The sequence below is a fragment of the Mandrillus leucophaeus genome, unplaced genomic scaffold (genome assembly GCF_000951045.1).
Source record: "Mandrillus leucophaeus isolate KB7577 unplaced genomic scaffold, Mleu.le_1.0 Scaffold222, whole genome shotgun sequence".
In the NCBI taxonomy this organism is placed as follows: domain Eukaryota; kingdom Metazoa; phylum Chordata; class Mammalia; order Primates; family Cercopithecidae; genus Mandrillus; species Mandrillus leucophaeus.
The window spans coordinates 3,873,176-3,888,395 of NW_012102277.1; the positions used below are offsets into that span (position 1 = coordinate 3,873,176).

A 15,220-nucleotide genomic window follows, 5' to 3' on the forward strand; every position below is an offset into this window, starting at 1 on the left:
TGCTTGAACCCTGGAGGCAGAGGTTGCTGTAAGCCAAGATTGTACACTGTACTCCAACCTAGTGACAGAGCAAAACTTTGTCTCAAAAAAAAAAAAAAAGAAAGAAAGAAAAGAAAAACAAATGGGTCTCATCTCATCTAGCGCTGTCTGTTTTGTGTATTATCAAAGTACCTGGACTTTATGGAATCCTCTGTACTTCATTGTCAATCATTTATTGGTGCTAAAAAGGGTCAGACACTGTGCTATTGCAGGGAAGCCCATGTTTTGGAGTAAAATGCACAAATAATTTATCTTGCCTTGCAAACACATTTTTTTTTTTTGTCATTGCAATGTGCACAAAGGGCCATGAGGACCTGCAAGAAAGCCTGCCTTATTCTGACCAGGAGTGGGGAGCTGATGAGAGGCTTCACAGAGCAGGTGATGTTTAGAGAGGAATGTCTGCCATTTCCTAGAAGCCTGTGAGGCTCTGAAAACCAGGAATCAAGTTTCCCTTGTGAACTCAGTTCTCAACTGTGCAGGGATAGGGTTCCCAGGTATGCCTCTACGTGTAGAGGCTCTATTATTCCCTGGATATACATTGATATGCATGTACAATGCTGGAACCACCAGCCCCCAGGTCCTCTTCCCAAGTTTGCATGTTTTTTGACCCATGTCACATTTTAAGTTTTTTCAGTTGACATGTTTTTAGGCAGAGTTCCCAAAACATCCATCACTTTGCCACAGTTCCCTGTCATTCCATATTGTCTTGCACTGACATGATTCACTTATTGATATTACCTGTCGGGTCCCTATGGCCTTTGAGTTTGCAGACAGTGTATGCAGAGTACCAGGAGAAAATACTTCTTGAAATGGGAAGCCAGCCAAATGTTGTGGAAAGAGAACTGAACTATCATTTGGAGTCCTGAATTTGCTCTTGACCTGGCAGGGACCTGTGACCATGGATGCTTTTTTAATCTTCTGTTGCCTGATGGATCTGTTAGGAATAGTAATCCCTGCTTTGTCTCCATCATGGGCTTATTGTGTAAACTAAATGAGATAATGGGCATGAGAAAATTTTGTAAACAGAGAAATGGCATCCAAATATAAGGGACTATAATTAAGAATGAGTTTGACTTCAGACAGTGAGCAAGCAGGCCATGAATAGCCTGCCCTATGATTTCTGACACTTGCCACAGGAGGAAAGGACTAATTAAGAGTGCAAGAGTTACAGAGTCATGACACACAGGCACAAAGGGAGAAGGTCTCCTGCTTCCAATCTCCAGCATGGAGGAGTAGGAGAAACGAGATAACATTAGTTGCAGCAGAGTAACAGGGATATACAACAATTACCCAGATAATCACATTACATTGTATTGCATTGGTTTGCAGCAATATGTTATGGCATCAATTATAAAGTGGAACATTAAACACTCTAGTTTTAAACCACTTAATAGTATTAAGAAAACGTCATTCAATAGTGAATTGTATTTATTTTTCAACATACAAAAGGGAGGAAGTGTTTTTCTAGCCTTAATTTATAACTGGAAGTTTATTGATAAGGCATTTTATTTCATAGGGCTTAATTTTATGCATAGTAGTAGTTGCAGTTGTCTGGTGATGATTTATGCATTTGTAATTATTTCTAACCTCTGTTTAAAATTCTCCCTTAACTTTCCACATTTGATGACTTTCCAAATACAAATGCTGGCTTAGAGTCAGCCCAGTTTTTCAGCCATGAAAGCCAGAGAGGAACCAAAAAGATGGGTGATGCACATATCAGCCACCTGCCCTCCCCAGGCTGCCACCTCTGAACTGTGATAATAATGTACCATTAACCTCTGTCTCTTCAAGTCAAAAGACTTCCAGAGTGCAAAAGGCCCCTGATGCTACATTTTCATAGAATATGGTGCATTTTCTTTGTGATTCACCATGAGATGCTATCATAGCTTATGGAGAAATATTATTAACTTTAATTTACTGAAATTGAGTGCTCTATGAAACATTGAATCCAGCTGCTTTCTCCTAACTAGTAAACACATTTATTAAAACAAAAAGATTAGTAATTTATTGTGCCCTACCTGACTGATTCACATAAACCATGAAAATAACATTTTCACAACCTAGGACTCGATATTTTATTTTATTTCTGTTTGTTTGTACTGCTCTGAGACCTATGCTAAGAGACTAATAGCACTATCAGACTTCTCAGATCCAACATCATAAAACAATTTGTCTTGGAGTCATTTACTTTGTGGAAGAAAACATATACTTGACTCTTTGTTGTAAATCAGAATATTACCCAGCATGTTGTCATAGCTGAGGGTTTTCTCTCTAGTACATAGTGATGGGTAAGTTGAAAAGGACTGGTTCTTGGGATTCTTTCTTTTATGGAAAGAATTGTACTTTTATTTTCCTCATAGATTCCTGGGCATGCCCCTGGCGTAGGCTGGATCCTTCTGTGTTCTTGTAACCTTGACAATATTTCTGAGAACACATTTATTCTGTTCTGTGTAACTTCTCTTTTATAGGGATCTCTCCTTCTCCAAAGTGAATTACTCAGGAGCTGACTCTCAATTTGTTAATGTTTATGGCCCTGTTATGAGTAGAGTATTAGATAGGTAGTGGGCATGCAATTGATTGTGGTTAAATACATGAATGGTTTTTGTCTTCTGTCATTTTCCTCTTCAGAGTCATAAGGAAAGAAATCGATAGAACTTTGGTGATTTAAAGTTAGGAATAACTTTTATCACCTTGCTGGTATTGGTATCTTGTCATTTGTTAAATTAAAAAGTATATATATAATGGATAAGAATGATGAGGCTCTGGAGTTAGCCAGACATGGGGTCAGGTGTTCCCTCTCTGTGCTTACCAGCTGCATGACCTTGTGAACTTAACTGCCTCAGTTTTCTGATCTGTACAAGGGTGTAGCATAATAGAGAAAGCTGATCTCACTTCTGTACAGCACCACTGGTCAATCTTTGATCAACATGCAGAAGTGTCAGTGGGTTAAGGAACTATTCAGAGAAATGCAGTGGATTATCCATAGGGTACTGATTATCCATAGGGTACTGATTATCCATAGGGTGCAACTTTCACATGTGAAAGTTAGTTGGAAATCTAGAGATCGAGAAAGTTTAAGCTGTTTCTTTTCTGAGACTTATTTCCTTATAAAATCTTTCTGCCTTGTTGCTAGATAGCAGCCTTTTAAAATTCCATCAGTTGATCTTTCTTCCTCTTCCCATCACATCCCCCAAATTGTTGATATCTTGGCCATGAAAAGAGACCTTCTGTGAATATCACACAAAGCCTGGTTACTTTCAAGCACCATCCCTAGAGTTGTTACAGGGATTCACTGAGATTATGTTTACAAAGTGTTCAGCACAGTCCCTAGCACACAGTGAACCATTTAATAAACATTAGCTGTTGTTTTTATCATTGTTGCCCAGGCACAGTTGCAATTGCATGTGGCTAGAATTGATATAAAAACATTACTGGTTTCTGAGAAATGCAAGGTGTTTTGCAGGTATGGCTCATGAATATTAAACACTTCTCTGAGAAGCTGTCCAAGGAATGACAATGACCTGCACCACAAACAGTGAGTCTGAAAGCTTACATTGAAATCGGCATGAATAGTACATACTGGTGTGTGGGTGATGTCAACTATAGCAGTGACATGAGTTTGGCATCAAACTACCCCTCCTCGGAGCGCCTTAGACTTTGATTTTGTCTCAGGCTCCTGGGATAAATGCCAAGGTTGGGTGTGTGTCTGTATCAGGTATTCATGGTAAGCAGTGGGTGATACCAGTCTATCAGTCTTGGACCACAGGCCGACTCTATGCTGGAAGAGGCTATAGCTACCACTTGGCTCATCAGTGGAGCTTCTGTCTTGGCATTGTATATTCTGTTTCAATTTCTGAGGAGGGTGGTGGAAAACATGCTGGTCTTGGAAACTTGCATTAAATTTAAATTACAAGAGATAGAGTTCATAGAATAATAGAAGGCCTAGAGCTGGCAGGGACCTCAAGTCTTAATCTATAGTAACAATGAGCCAGTATTTATTGAATAGGTACTACATGGCAGGTACTTCACTAAGTGATTTTCATATATTCTAATTCTAATATAATTCTTGCTATAGCCCTGCAAATTAAGCAATATTTTACCTATCCTTGTATGCAACAGGTACAGGCTAAATGTTTTGCACATGTAAAACCTCATTTAATCTTTATAACTTTCAGTGGGGCGGGTGATATTTTCTTTGGAAATGGAAAGACAGAACATTGGAGAACCAAATGCCTGTTTAGCCATAAATATTTACTAAGTGACAGAGCAGGATGATCAACCCAAGGGTCTCTGACAGCAAAACATAGACACCCAACTACTGTACTCTTCTGCCTTACCTGTTGCTTACTGTGGTTGAGGCCAAGAACTGAAAGGGACATGCCCCGGATTGTACAGGATGTTGAGTGGGTCCTCTTCAGGATCAGAGTTCCTTCCATGCTCTCAAACTCTCTGTGTGAACTTGCATGGCTTCCAGGGTTCTTAATAGTCCTTGATATGGTTTGGCTGTGTCTCCACTCAAATCTCATCTTGAATTCCCAGATGTTGTGGGAGGGGCCCTGTGGAAGGTAATTGAATCATGTGAGCAGGTCTTTCCCATGCTGTTCTTGTGATAGTGAATAAGTCCCATGAGATTTGATGGTTCTATAATGGGTAGTTTCCCTGCACAAGCTCTCCCTTTGCCTGCCACCATCTGTGTAAGAGGTGACTTGCTCCTCCTTGCCCTCTGCCATGATTGTGAGGCTTCCCCAGCCACACGGAACTGTGAGTTCTCCATTAAACCTCTTTCCTGTGTAAATTGCCCAGTCTCTGATATGTCTTTATCAGCAGCATGAAAACAGACTAATATAGTCCTCCTCTGGTGTTGTGAGTCATTCTCCTTAGTGGGTACCTTGAATTGAAGTTTCCCATGTTTAGAACATGGGAAAAAAGGAAACAAAACAAACAAACACAAAATAATAAAGTTTTCTATGTTTGGTTTTACTCTGAGTTATGAGCAGAACCAGGCTGTAACAGCCACGGCAAAGTGATTTTCCTGATTGGTGTCAGCTCTGCAGATACCATTTGTATCTGTGTAAGCAGAGCTCTGCTTATCACTGTCCTCACTAAACTATTGGGAAGGGAAGGACAGTCTCTGTTTTCAAGTTATTGATGATTGAAGTCATCAATACTTTTATAACATTACACAAGTGAAATTTGCAAAAAGATAATTTGCAAGTGTAGTTTCACATTTCATGTGGCCTAGACCAGGGTTATGGACCAGTTCTGGTCCATGGCCTGTTAGCAACCAGGCTGCACAGCAGCAGGTAGGTGATAAGCCAGCAAACATTACTGCCTGAGCTCCGCCTCCTGTCAGATCAATAGTGGCATTTGATTCTCACAGGCGCACAGACTGTATTGTGAACTGCGCATGTGAGGGATCTAGGTTGTGCACTCCTTATGAGGATCTACTGCCTGAAGATCTGAAGTACAACAGTTTCATCCCCAAATCACCACCCCAGCCCAGCCCAGTCCATGGAAAAATTGTCTTCCACAAAACTGGTCTTTGGTGCAAAAGGTTGGGGACCACTGGCCTAGACTGATTGACTGTGGCTCTTTTTTCTTCTATATGGATATGACAATTCTGAAAGGCTAACTACCTCCTATTTTATGCCTTTCTTGTCCTCAGGGAAGTTGGTGGTCAGTTTACCATGATATTTGGTCATGAGGTTGGTGTATTATTCTGTGATCAAAAAGCTTTTCGAGTTATTTTTATTTTTATTTTTTAAATTTGTTTTAGAGTCAAGATTGTGCTATATTGCCTAGGGTGATCTCAAACTCCTGGGCTCAAGTGATCCTCCTGCCTTGGCCTCTCAAAGCACTAGGATTATAGGCATGAGCCACTACACCCGGCCCAACTTTTCAAGATTTGATGAAGCTTCCAATTTGTCTCAAACCCTGTTGTAATAAATTTTTATTATAATATTTAGAAATTAGCCTTGGTTGAGCAAATGTTTTCAGTATCATAGCTAAGGGGCTGAAATTAATATTTCAGTTATGTAAAATGTAGAACATTATGGTGTTACAAGTGAATTTCATGCACCATCCCCTTCTCTCTCTCTCACCAGCTTTTTTCTCTATATTGCTTATTCATTGCATTCCTGTTTTTATTTTCTCTTTCTGAAATGTAACATTCTACATAGGTGATATTAATGCAGAATAACCATTTATATTTATTATTTAAGACTTTTTTGAAAAACTGTTTCTGAGATCACAAGCAATGACACTGTGCTTGAAATCCCAGAAACATCTTTAAATATGCACATTCTGCTGCTCAGGGCTCGTGTACAAGATAGCACATGGGCAAGGACGTGTTATCTTCTTTGAATCCGTAAGTTAGCAACGTGCATATTTCACTGTAAAGAGTAATCATGGTGAGATGTTCGCCGTCAGGAAGTAAATGACCAAATTTATTTTTGATTAGTAAAGTGCCACATTTTGAGACATCTTTCCTTTCTTTTCTTCCTCTCCATCCAGTGGACAGGTTATCTTGTTTCAACTCTTAGCTCTGTATTGACCTCCAAATCTTAGTTACTATCACATACTTCTCAACTGTTATCAAATTCATTAGGTTGAACAGCTTTCAAGCCATTAACTCTGCTGCCAGGAGGCAAGAGATATTTTCCACGAAGTAACTTATGTCACATTTCTGCACATACATTTCATCAGGTTAGCTTATGTCAAAGCAACTTCCAGGAACAGATCCACAAGCAGATTTTATTATCCTCACCATCATCATAATAATTTTTGAGATGTTTATCTCACCATTGTTATCATCATCACTCTCTCCATCACCCTCTGCATCATACCATCAACACCCTCTCCATCATCATCTCTATCACCTTCTCCATCATCCTCAGCATCACCTTCTCCATCGCCTTATCCATCATCCTCACCATCATCCTCTCCATCATCCTCACCAACACCCTCTCTATCATCATCTCCATCACCCTCATCTACACCCTCTCCATCACCCTTTCCATCATCCTGTCTGTCACCATCTCCATCATCATCTCCATCACCATCTCCATCATCCTCACCATCATCCTGTCTGTCACCATCTCCATCATCATCTCCATCACCATCTCCATCATCCTCCCCATCACCCTCCCCATCACCTTCTCCATCATCCTCTCCACCATCATCTCCATCATCATCTCCATCATCCTCACTATTGTCCTAACCATTATTGTCATATCTGCCAATTTTTGAGCCCTGACTATATGCCAAAAAAGTGTGCTAAGTACATTTCCTAACTATTTCATGTTATTCTGTAAGGTAAGTATTGTTATCTCTTCTTTACAAATATACACTTGAATCTCAAGAAAGTAAAATTATGTTTAAAAAGTCCCAGCAGCCACTAAGTGGCTGCACTGGAATAAGATGCTGCTTCTGTTTGATTCTGAAGCCCATGCTAAGTGTCATTATACAGTTATATGATTTGTTCTTTTTCTGACTACCCCCACCCACCCTTTCCCAGGCTTGTTGAGGAGGGATAAAACAAATACAAGGCCTGACAGCTGTGAATGACTGCTGGCCAGCTTGAGCATGTGATGTCAGACAAATCACTGCTGGAATTTAGGTTATCTACCTGAAAAAAAGACAGCTGAATGAAATTATGGTTAATGCGTCTTACAGCCAAATTTTCTATGATTCTCTGACCTCTCTGCTAACCACTTTGGAAAACAGCAATAACATCTTTGACTTTTCCTAAAATTGCTCCCTGGTAATAACTATGACATCTTTCTTGCTTTACAGTTTGCAATGTACCTTTGCATATTTTAACAACAATAGTAAAAGCAAAAGCTGTCATGTATTTGGCACTTCCTGTGTACCAGGCACTCATTTAATCTTCATGGCAGCTCTAAAGGTTTGTTCTTAACCACAAGCTTGTGAGGGACCTAGTACATGTATTAATGCTACTAATGTACCTATAATATAAGTGATTCATCCAGGGTCACCCAGGGTACAAGGTCATCCAGCAGCTGACCCAGGTAGGACTCTGACCTAGTTTTCTAAATCTAGAACCCACACTATTTCCATTAAACATGGTTGCCTCTCCAATAGTGTCCTATTTCACTTTACTGAAACATACCTGTGTATCATAATACAATTCATTGTAGTATGGCAATTTTTCTAATACTTAATTCCTTATTTCTTGTGTTTCCAACCTAACAATGGCAGCATATATTAGGAATCAGGAGTACCCTGGGTAGGTTAAGTCAGCCAGTATATATAGTCAGGAACACATCAAAAGGGAATGGACGTTACTTACATGGCGTGTCTTCTTTCCCCACTCCTGAACTGGCATTTGTAAAGGTAAACTGAGGCTGGAGCTGAACCGGGAACGAAGACACAAGGCAAATGGCAGTGAGAATAGCTTTTATTAGGGCTTGCGGGCGAGGTTCCTTGGTCCAAAGGCGAGGGCAGAGGAAGTCGCGCTGAGGGACGAGGGTAGGGGCTTTCTATAGCCCAAGAGGTAGGGAAGCTGGTTGTGCAAACAGGGCCTGGGGGGTCGTGAAACTACTAGGGCAGGAGTTGTGTAAGTGTCATGAGGAAGGGGTCTTTGGAAACTGTTAACCGAAACTGCTGTTTACGAACTTGTGGAATGCAGGTAAGCTGCAGGTCATGGGGGAGTGTGGTTGCCCAGCCGGAACTTTGACACATGTAAGTCTGCGGGTGTGTACAAGGGTGAAGGGAGTCTTTAACAAAAGGCCTGCTATGCCGGGTGGCGCCGCCATGTCGGGTCTAGATCCCTGCCTAACAGCATTCTGGCCTCGGATCATTGCTACTGGAAAGATAATATGCGAGAGCAGAAATCTTTGAATGGTGCTTCACTTTTATTCCAGAGCTGTACAGTTGTTTCTTTTGCTTTAATTTAATTCTTCAATTGAACTCTTTTATTATTGGGATTAAAACCATTGTAACTTGCCCCAGTTTTTGATCATTTTGCTCTTTGAAGACATGATAGTACTGAATTTTCTAATTTCAGGGCTGAAGGAATTATAATGAAATCTGATGTCCTGGAAAAATGATTCTTACCCAGAGAGGCTGACCTCTTAGAGGGCATATTATCTGAATTTTGGAGACAGAAGGTGAGAGGGCAGAAGTACTACCAATTGAAGAATAAAACATATTCAGCATTCTAAAATAATATTATAACAGTAACAGAAAGTAATGAATATTATTCTGTTAACTAAATTGTGGAGAGTCAAGCTTTATAAAAATCTACTTTACTAGTAGGGCATAAGAGTTTAAATGCTCCCAACAAGATGGGTATTCCTCTCTCAAGGTCAGAGTTTGAGAATGTCTCATGGGATTGGCCATGTTCAAGAGAAAAATATAGGCATGTTCTCAGACACATCATTTGTAATAGCCAATATAAAAAAACTAAAGCAACATCAAAGAGAGTATGGCTGCATAAAGTATTATATCATAGAATGGGGTATTATTGAGCCATTGATGTTACTGAATATATGTGTTCATATTGGAATTTCTCTAACATTTAAGTTGAGACAATGACAATGTGAAGAACACAATGAATAGTATGATTCTTTGGGTATAAGAAGCAATGACACCCCACCAAAACCCTATAAAAACTGTAAAAATCTCATTCTCTCCCTGCTTCAATTATACACCTTTATCTCTCTCTTTCACTCTCTCTCTCTTTCTCTTCTCTGTCTCTCTCCTATGCTATACATGTAGACAGACCTTTTTCTTCTTTTGGAAGGATAAACAAGAATTCTTCTAGTAGAATTCTTTGGAAAGAGACACTGCAAGGAGAGAAACTTAAACTTTCATTTTGTACCTTTTTGTTTTTTGAAAATTGTCAAACTAATTATCCCCTTCTTTATTCAACAAATACTTGAAAGGCTGCTGTGTCCCAGACAGCATAATACTCTCTATAAGATTGGCCAGATCCCAACTCTCAGAAAGTTAAATCAAGTGAGGAAACAAATGGTAATAAGAAAATATACAAAAGATAATTCCAGAAAGATCTAAGAGCTAAGAAAAATTTAAAGGTTATTAGATAATGATTAATAGGGGGAGGCCACTTTAGATAGAATAGTAGTTAGCTAGTACTCCTTAAATGCTACATAAACAACATCACCACCAACAAAAAACATCCCCAAACACAGGGCCTTTCGACAAGCATTTATTATCAGGCTGAATTCGGCAGGTCAACTGTGGCTCAGATGATTGAGGTTAGGCTTGGCTGACCAGACCTGTTTTGAGGTGTGGGTCATCTGTGCTTGTAGGTTGCAGGCTGAACTCAGATCTGCTCTGCATTTGTTCATACTGGAGGCTGAAAGGTCAGCAGCTGTTCAGGGAGGCCCTTTTCATGGCAGATCACAAAAGAGATCACAGAGTACAAAGGAGCCAAGCCAAACTGCTGGAGCCCATTGAAAACCTTTGCTGGCATTATGTCTGCCGATGTCCCATTGGACAGAGGGGGTCACATGACCAACCTCTGACTCAGTGGAGTGGGGAATTATATAGTCCATTCATGGGGACAGTACATGGAAGTGAGTGTTTTCTGTAAAAAAATTGACACCATCAGCCAAGGCCTTTCTGATAGTTGAGTTGGGAACTGAACAGCAGCAAGAAAGCCGTGCTAAGACCATGATAAGATCTGGGGGGAGGCAGAAGAAATCATTCCAGGCAGCAAAAACAATAAATACCTAGAATTACTATCTAAATTCTCAACTTCAATTGATTGACTCTATTGGAAACCTTTTTTTAAAAAATTTTCTATAAAAATAAACTCTAATAAATGTTCTTTCAAAAGCAAGTAGCATGGGTTAAACTTGTCTAAGATGCCTGTAATCTCAGTGTTTTGGGAGGTAGAGGTGGGAGAATCACTTGAGGCCAGGAGCTCAAGATCAGCCTGGGGAACATAGTGAACCCCCATTTCTACAAAGAAGTTTAAAAATTAGCAGGCATGGTGGCATGCACCTGTTAGTCCAAGTTACTTGGGAGGCTGAGGTGGGAGGATCACTTGAGCCCAGGATGTTGAGGCTGCAGTAAACTGTGATTGTGCCAGTGTGCTGCAGCCTGGGCAATAGGGCAAGACCCTGTTGAAAGAAAGAAAGAAAGAGAGAAGAAAGGAGGGACGGAGGGAAGGAAGGAAGAAGAGAGAGAAGGAGGGGAAGGAAGGGAAGGAAGGGAGAGAGGGAGGGAGGGAGGAAGGAAGGAAGGAAGGAAGGAAGGAAGGAAGGAAGGAAGGAAGGAAGAAGGAAGATTTGTGAATCTGAAGCCATATAGGCAATCTAATATAATCTATAGAGAAGAGAAATTATGATCATTCAAGTAACAGGACACAAAAGTGAACTTTTCTTCTGAGGCATCAGGATGCAACTGATACTGCATGCCAAAGGGAGTGCTGGATCATATGCAGTATTTCAAAGTGAATACCCAAAAATCAATTGGATAATCATTAAACCTCCCACTCACATGGAGGAGTAATTAAAAATAAAAAAATGAAGAGATGGGTTTGTAAGGATTTTCTTGAAAGTACTGTGCTGGGATTCCCAGCTCCTCCCCACCACCATCAAATCCACCAAGAAATCTTCGGTGGTACCTCCTGGGAAGAATTTAAAGCTGTGGTTGGTGAAGCTGGACTCACACCTGAGAACACTCAAGCAGCCTGTGAAGGAGACAGCTGTGCTTCGGTGTGACTGCATTCCCTCTTAGGGACTCAGAAGAGTATGAGTCCTAGAGTCAGATACAGAACTTGCATCTGCTGGCCTTGGGTCATTTGGGTCATTTTAAAGGGATCCTGCCCATCAGGGTGAGGGGACTCGGACTGGAAGAGGCTGGGTTGTTTCTCTAGGGATAGAAAATGTGAAAGGTAGAAACCAAGGCGAACTGCAGTGGAGGTACCTAGATGGGAGAAGCCATAACTGTGCTCATGAGAGATAGAGGGTGCATTAAAAACCCACTAGTCTCAGGGAACAGGAAGCCATCAAAGGAGAGTCCAATCCACGTACATTCATCTCTCTTCCTGTCCAACCTCTGCCATGTACACTTGAACAGTGGCTACGTGAAGAAGAAGGAAGTAAGCAAAGAAGAAAGCTGAAGCGCACCACATCCCTTCTTCATTGGCAGCTGTCTATAGCTGGCTGTAGCTGGGGGTGTGTTGGAGAGTGAAGGGGTCCTGGCTTTGACAGAAGAATGGACTGTGTTTACCTGCTAGACTAGCTATGGTAATTCCTCAATCAAATCTGATATTGAGTGAGAATAACGAAAAAGCTTCCTAAGAATGATTAGAAATGCCATTTGATTCCCTGCATTGTTATCTGGGGTACCCTTCTGCAAAATCACAAGGCAGATTTTAGGGGTAGAACTAATAAAAAATAAATTCACTTTCATGATTATGTCCCTTTGAATCTTGTCCAACCTACACATTACATTAAGAATTACCAGAAGATGGCAATTGAAGCATTGTGTTAGGGATTTTATAGATATTATCTCATTCACTAGAACTCTATAAGGTAATTACAGTTGTCACCATTTTACAGATGAACAAATTAAAACCAAAGGAGTCTGAGTGATTGTCCAGGGTCACAGAACAGTGCATGTGAAAGCTGGGATTCAAACCAACTCCATTTCACCTGACTCCAGAGTTGACGCTCTTAGTGGATCTGACTTTGTTCCCTCTGAGTAGCCAGTCCAGTGTGTGTAGAAAGTGACCAACCATGCTCTGCCAGGCTTCCTCTCCAATCCCCAGGCCAAAGGGGCCCCACTTCTACAGCCCATCCTTAAATGACCGGATTGTGGTCTGTCCCTATCCAGGCCACTCTCCTGACCTTGTTCCTATTAGTCATGCATGGCCCCCTGAGCACATGTGAATGCTAAAAATGATCTTTCACCACATACAGGTGTGACTTAGCAGATGCTTCAGTACCTAACTATCGGCAGCTCCATGGAAGTGGGTCAGGCTACTGGTGTGCTTTTCATGGACTCTCATCTCTTGCTGTGATTTTCACCAGTGTGGCTGAGAAGGACCCTCCATAGGGCGGCCTGAGGAAGGCATGTCAGTTGCCTGAACTTCCCCCTGGGGATCCATTCTGCTCATACCTATAGAGAAATCATTGCATCTGTTTCTCACCCAGTGAGGCCCATATTGGCAGTGGCGCCTTGTTAAAGTGAAGGACTGTCTTTTGTATTGTAGATAATGTGAGACAAACTACATTTTCTGCTTACTGATCATATGCTTTGCTGAAGATAAAGTCCAGGGAAAGTTCTTGGTAGGTTTACCCTGATTCAAATCCTGTTTTTCAGGAACAGCAGTTTTGGAGATTGTTTTTATAAAGGGAAGGGACAGGAGGGGTTGTGTTTTTTGTTTGGCAGGAAATACAGTGGAGCAAGTGTGATTTTGAAAATGACTTGCTAACCACAATGATAATATGCATACCTGAAGGCTGTTGACAGAGTATTAAGGCTGTCCTGGTACCGTGCATTCGTGCAGCATCTGTTGTTCTAATTATTAACTTCTGCTAGCTTGCTTCCTACTTTAAAGCAGTCTTACTAAGCCACGTGCACTGTTTCCCAAACGTCACCCGTTCAAATTCCATCTTCCCAATGGGTGCTCTTTCTCTGTACCCTTTGTGCTATTATTTGTTTAATATATTTATTTGACAGATTTTTACTTCTAAGAAATAATGTCTGAAATCATGGGTGTGGTGTATGAGTCATATATGTATTATATGTAGAATTGTATAGAGAGAATTTTATACCTGTAAAATGAATGTATATTGAAGAATATGGACCCCTGCAATTCTTAAAATCTTCCAGGGTTTCACTAGTGGTACTTTCAGTAGTACTGTTAGATGATTTTCACTGAGTTCCATTTTTAGAGGAGAAAAATAGGTGAGGGGAAAGCTGGAGATGGGTGGAAGGAAATGAAATTTGTATTAGGAATTGTCTATGTTATTCTCTAGCATATTTCTTACATTTTATGAGATGCAGTGAGAATTTAATAGTGGTAGTGTTTTTGTTTTTGTTGTTGTTGTTGTTTTAGTTTGTGTGTGAGATTTTTTTTTCAAAATATTTTGAAATAGTTTTGTTGTGTGGCTTCTCATTTGCTTACTCATTCCTGCATTCATCCGTGCAACAGATGCCTGTTGAGTATCCACTCTGTATTAGACACTGAGATACAATAATGGAAAAGGAGCTCCCTGTTTTTGAGGGGCTCAGAATTCTGACTGGGAAATGGGTAAATGAATCAATTGTCATGCTCTGGTGGAAAAAGGGCTAAATCGAGGTGTGAAACAAAGGCTGTGAGAGCACCCCAGAGTTGGTGATTGACAGTGTTCAGAAATGTTAGGCTATGTTAGTCATGGCGCTGGGCTAAACCACAAAAAATGAACTGGCTCCAGAACCCCTCCTTTTGAGTTCTGCCTTTATTTCACAGAAAATCACTTGTCTCCTACAGGGCCGGGAGAGATGAATGTTGCGTCTTTCATCCAGAAGGACCTATTTGACCTTGAAGTGAATCACCTCAAAAAATTCCTCTTCATTTACATGTTGTCCTTTTATGAAGAGAGGCTGGTGTGGCTCGGTGAAAGGATATGTCCCCGATGTCCTTTTCAGATCTCATGCGTCCTCCTGGATTGCTCTCTGGAAAGGTTTAGTTGTTTAATACTTTTACCATGTGCTTACAGAGACAATCAAATTACTGCAACAAAGATATGTATTCAAGGATGTTCACTGCAGTATTGCTTATTATAACAACTGAAAGTATCCTAAATAACCATCAGTGGAAGATTGAGTAAATGCATTACAGAAGATGCCACAAAAATAATATCAAATTGTCTTTTAAAAAGATGAGTAGGATTTGTATATATTGACTAGGAAAATTATTCATAATATATAAAGTAAAAAAATGTAAATAAACGAATTAGAGAACCACAAGTATAATATTATACTGTTTGTGTAAAAAAAATTGAGTTAATACAGTCTATTGCATACAAAGTATGCTGGAATGTATTCCAAACTGTGAGGAAGCTATTGTGGAGAAGGTGGTATGTGAAGCGCTTGAAAGGAAATTTCACATTCTTATTTAAGCATGCACCTGTATTTCATGCATTTTAGATTATTTTTACAAACAGCCAAAAAAAAAAAAAAAAAAAAAAAAAAAAAA

The 15,220-nt window shown here is 40.3% G+C and overlaps 1 long non-coding RNA gene across 1 annotated transcript in view; it reads left to right on the forward strand.

Annotated features, from left to right (window-relative positions):
- The first annotated feature begins 2,271 nt into the window (after positions 1-2,271).
- The window catches only part of LOC105540572, a 423,715-nt gene continuing 410,766 nt past the window's right edge, over positions 2,272-15,220 (forward strand). Inside the window, exon 1 of the long non-coding RNA XR_001006210.1 lies at positions 2,272-2,327. This is a non-coding gene — a long non-coding RNA (uncharacterized LOC105540572). The remainder of the gene's footprint in view (positions 2,328-15,220) is intronic.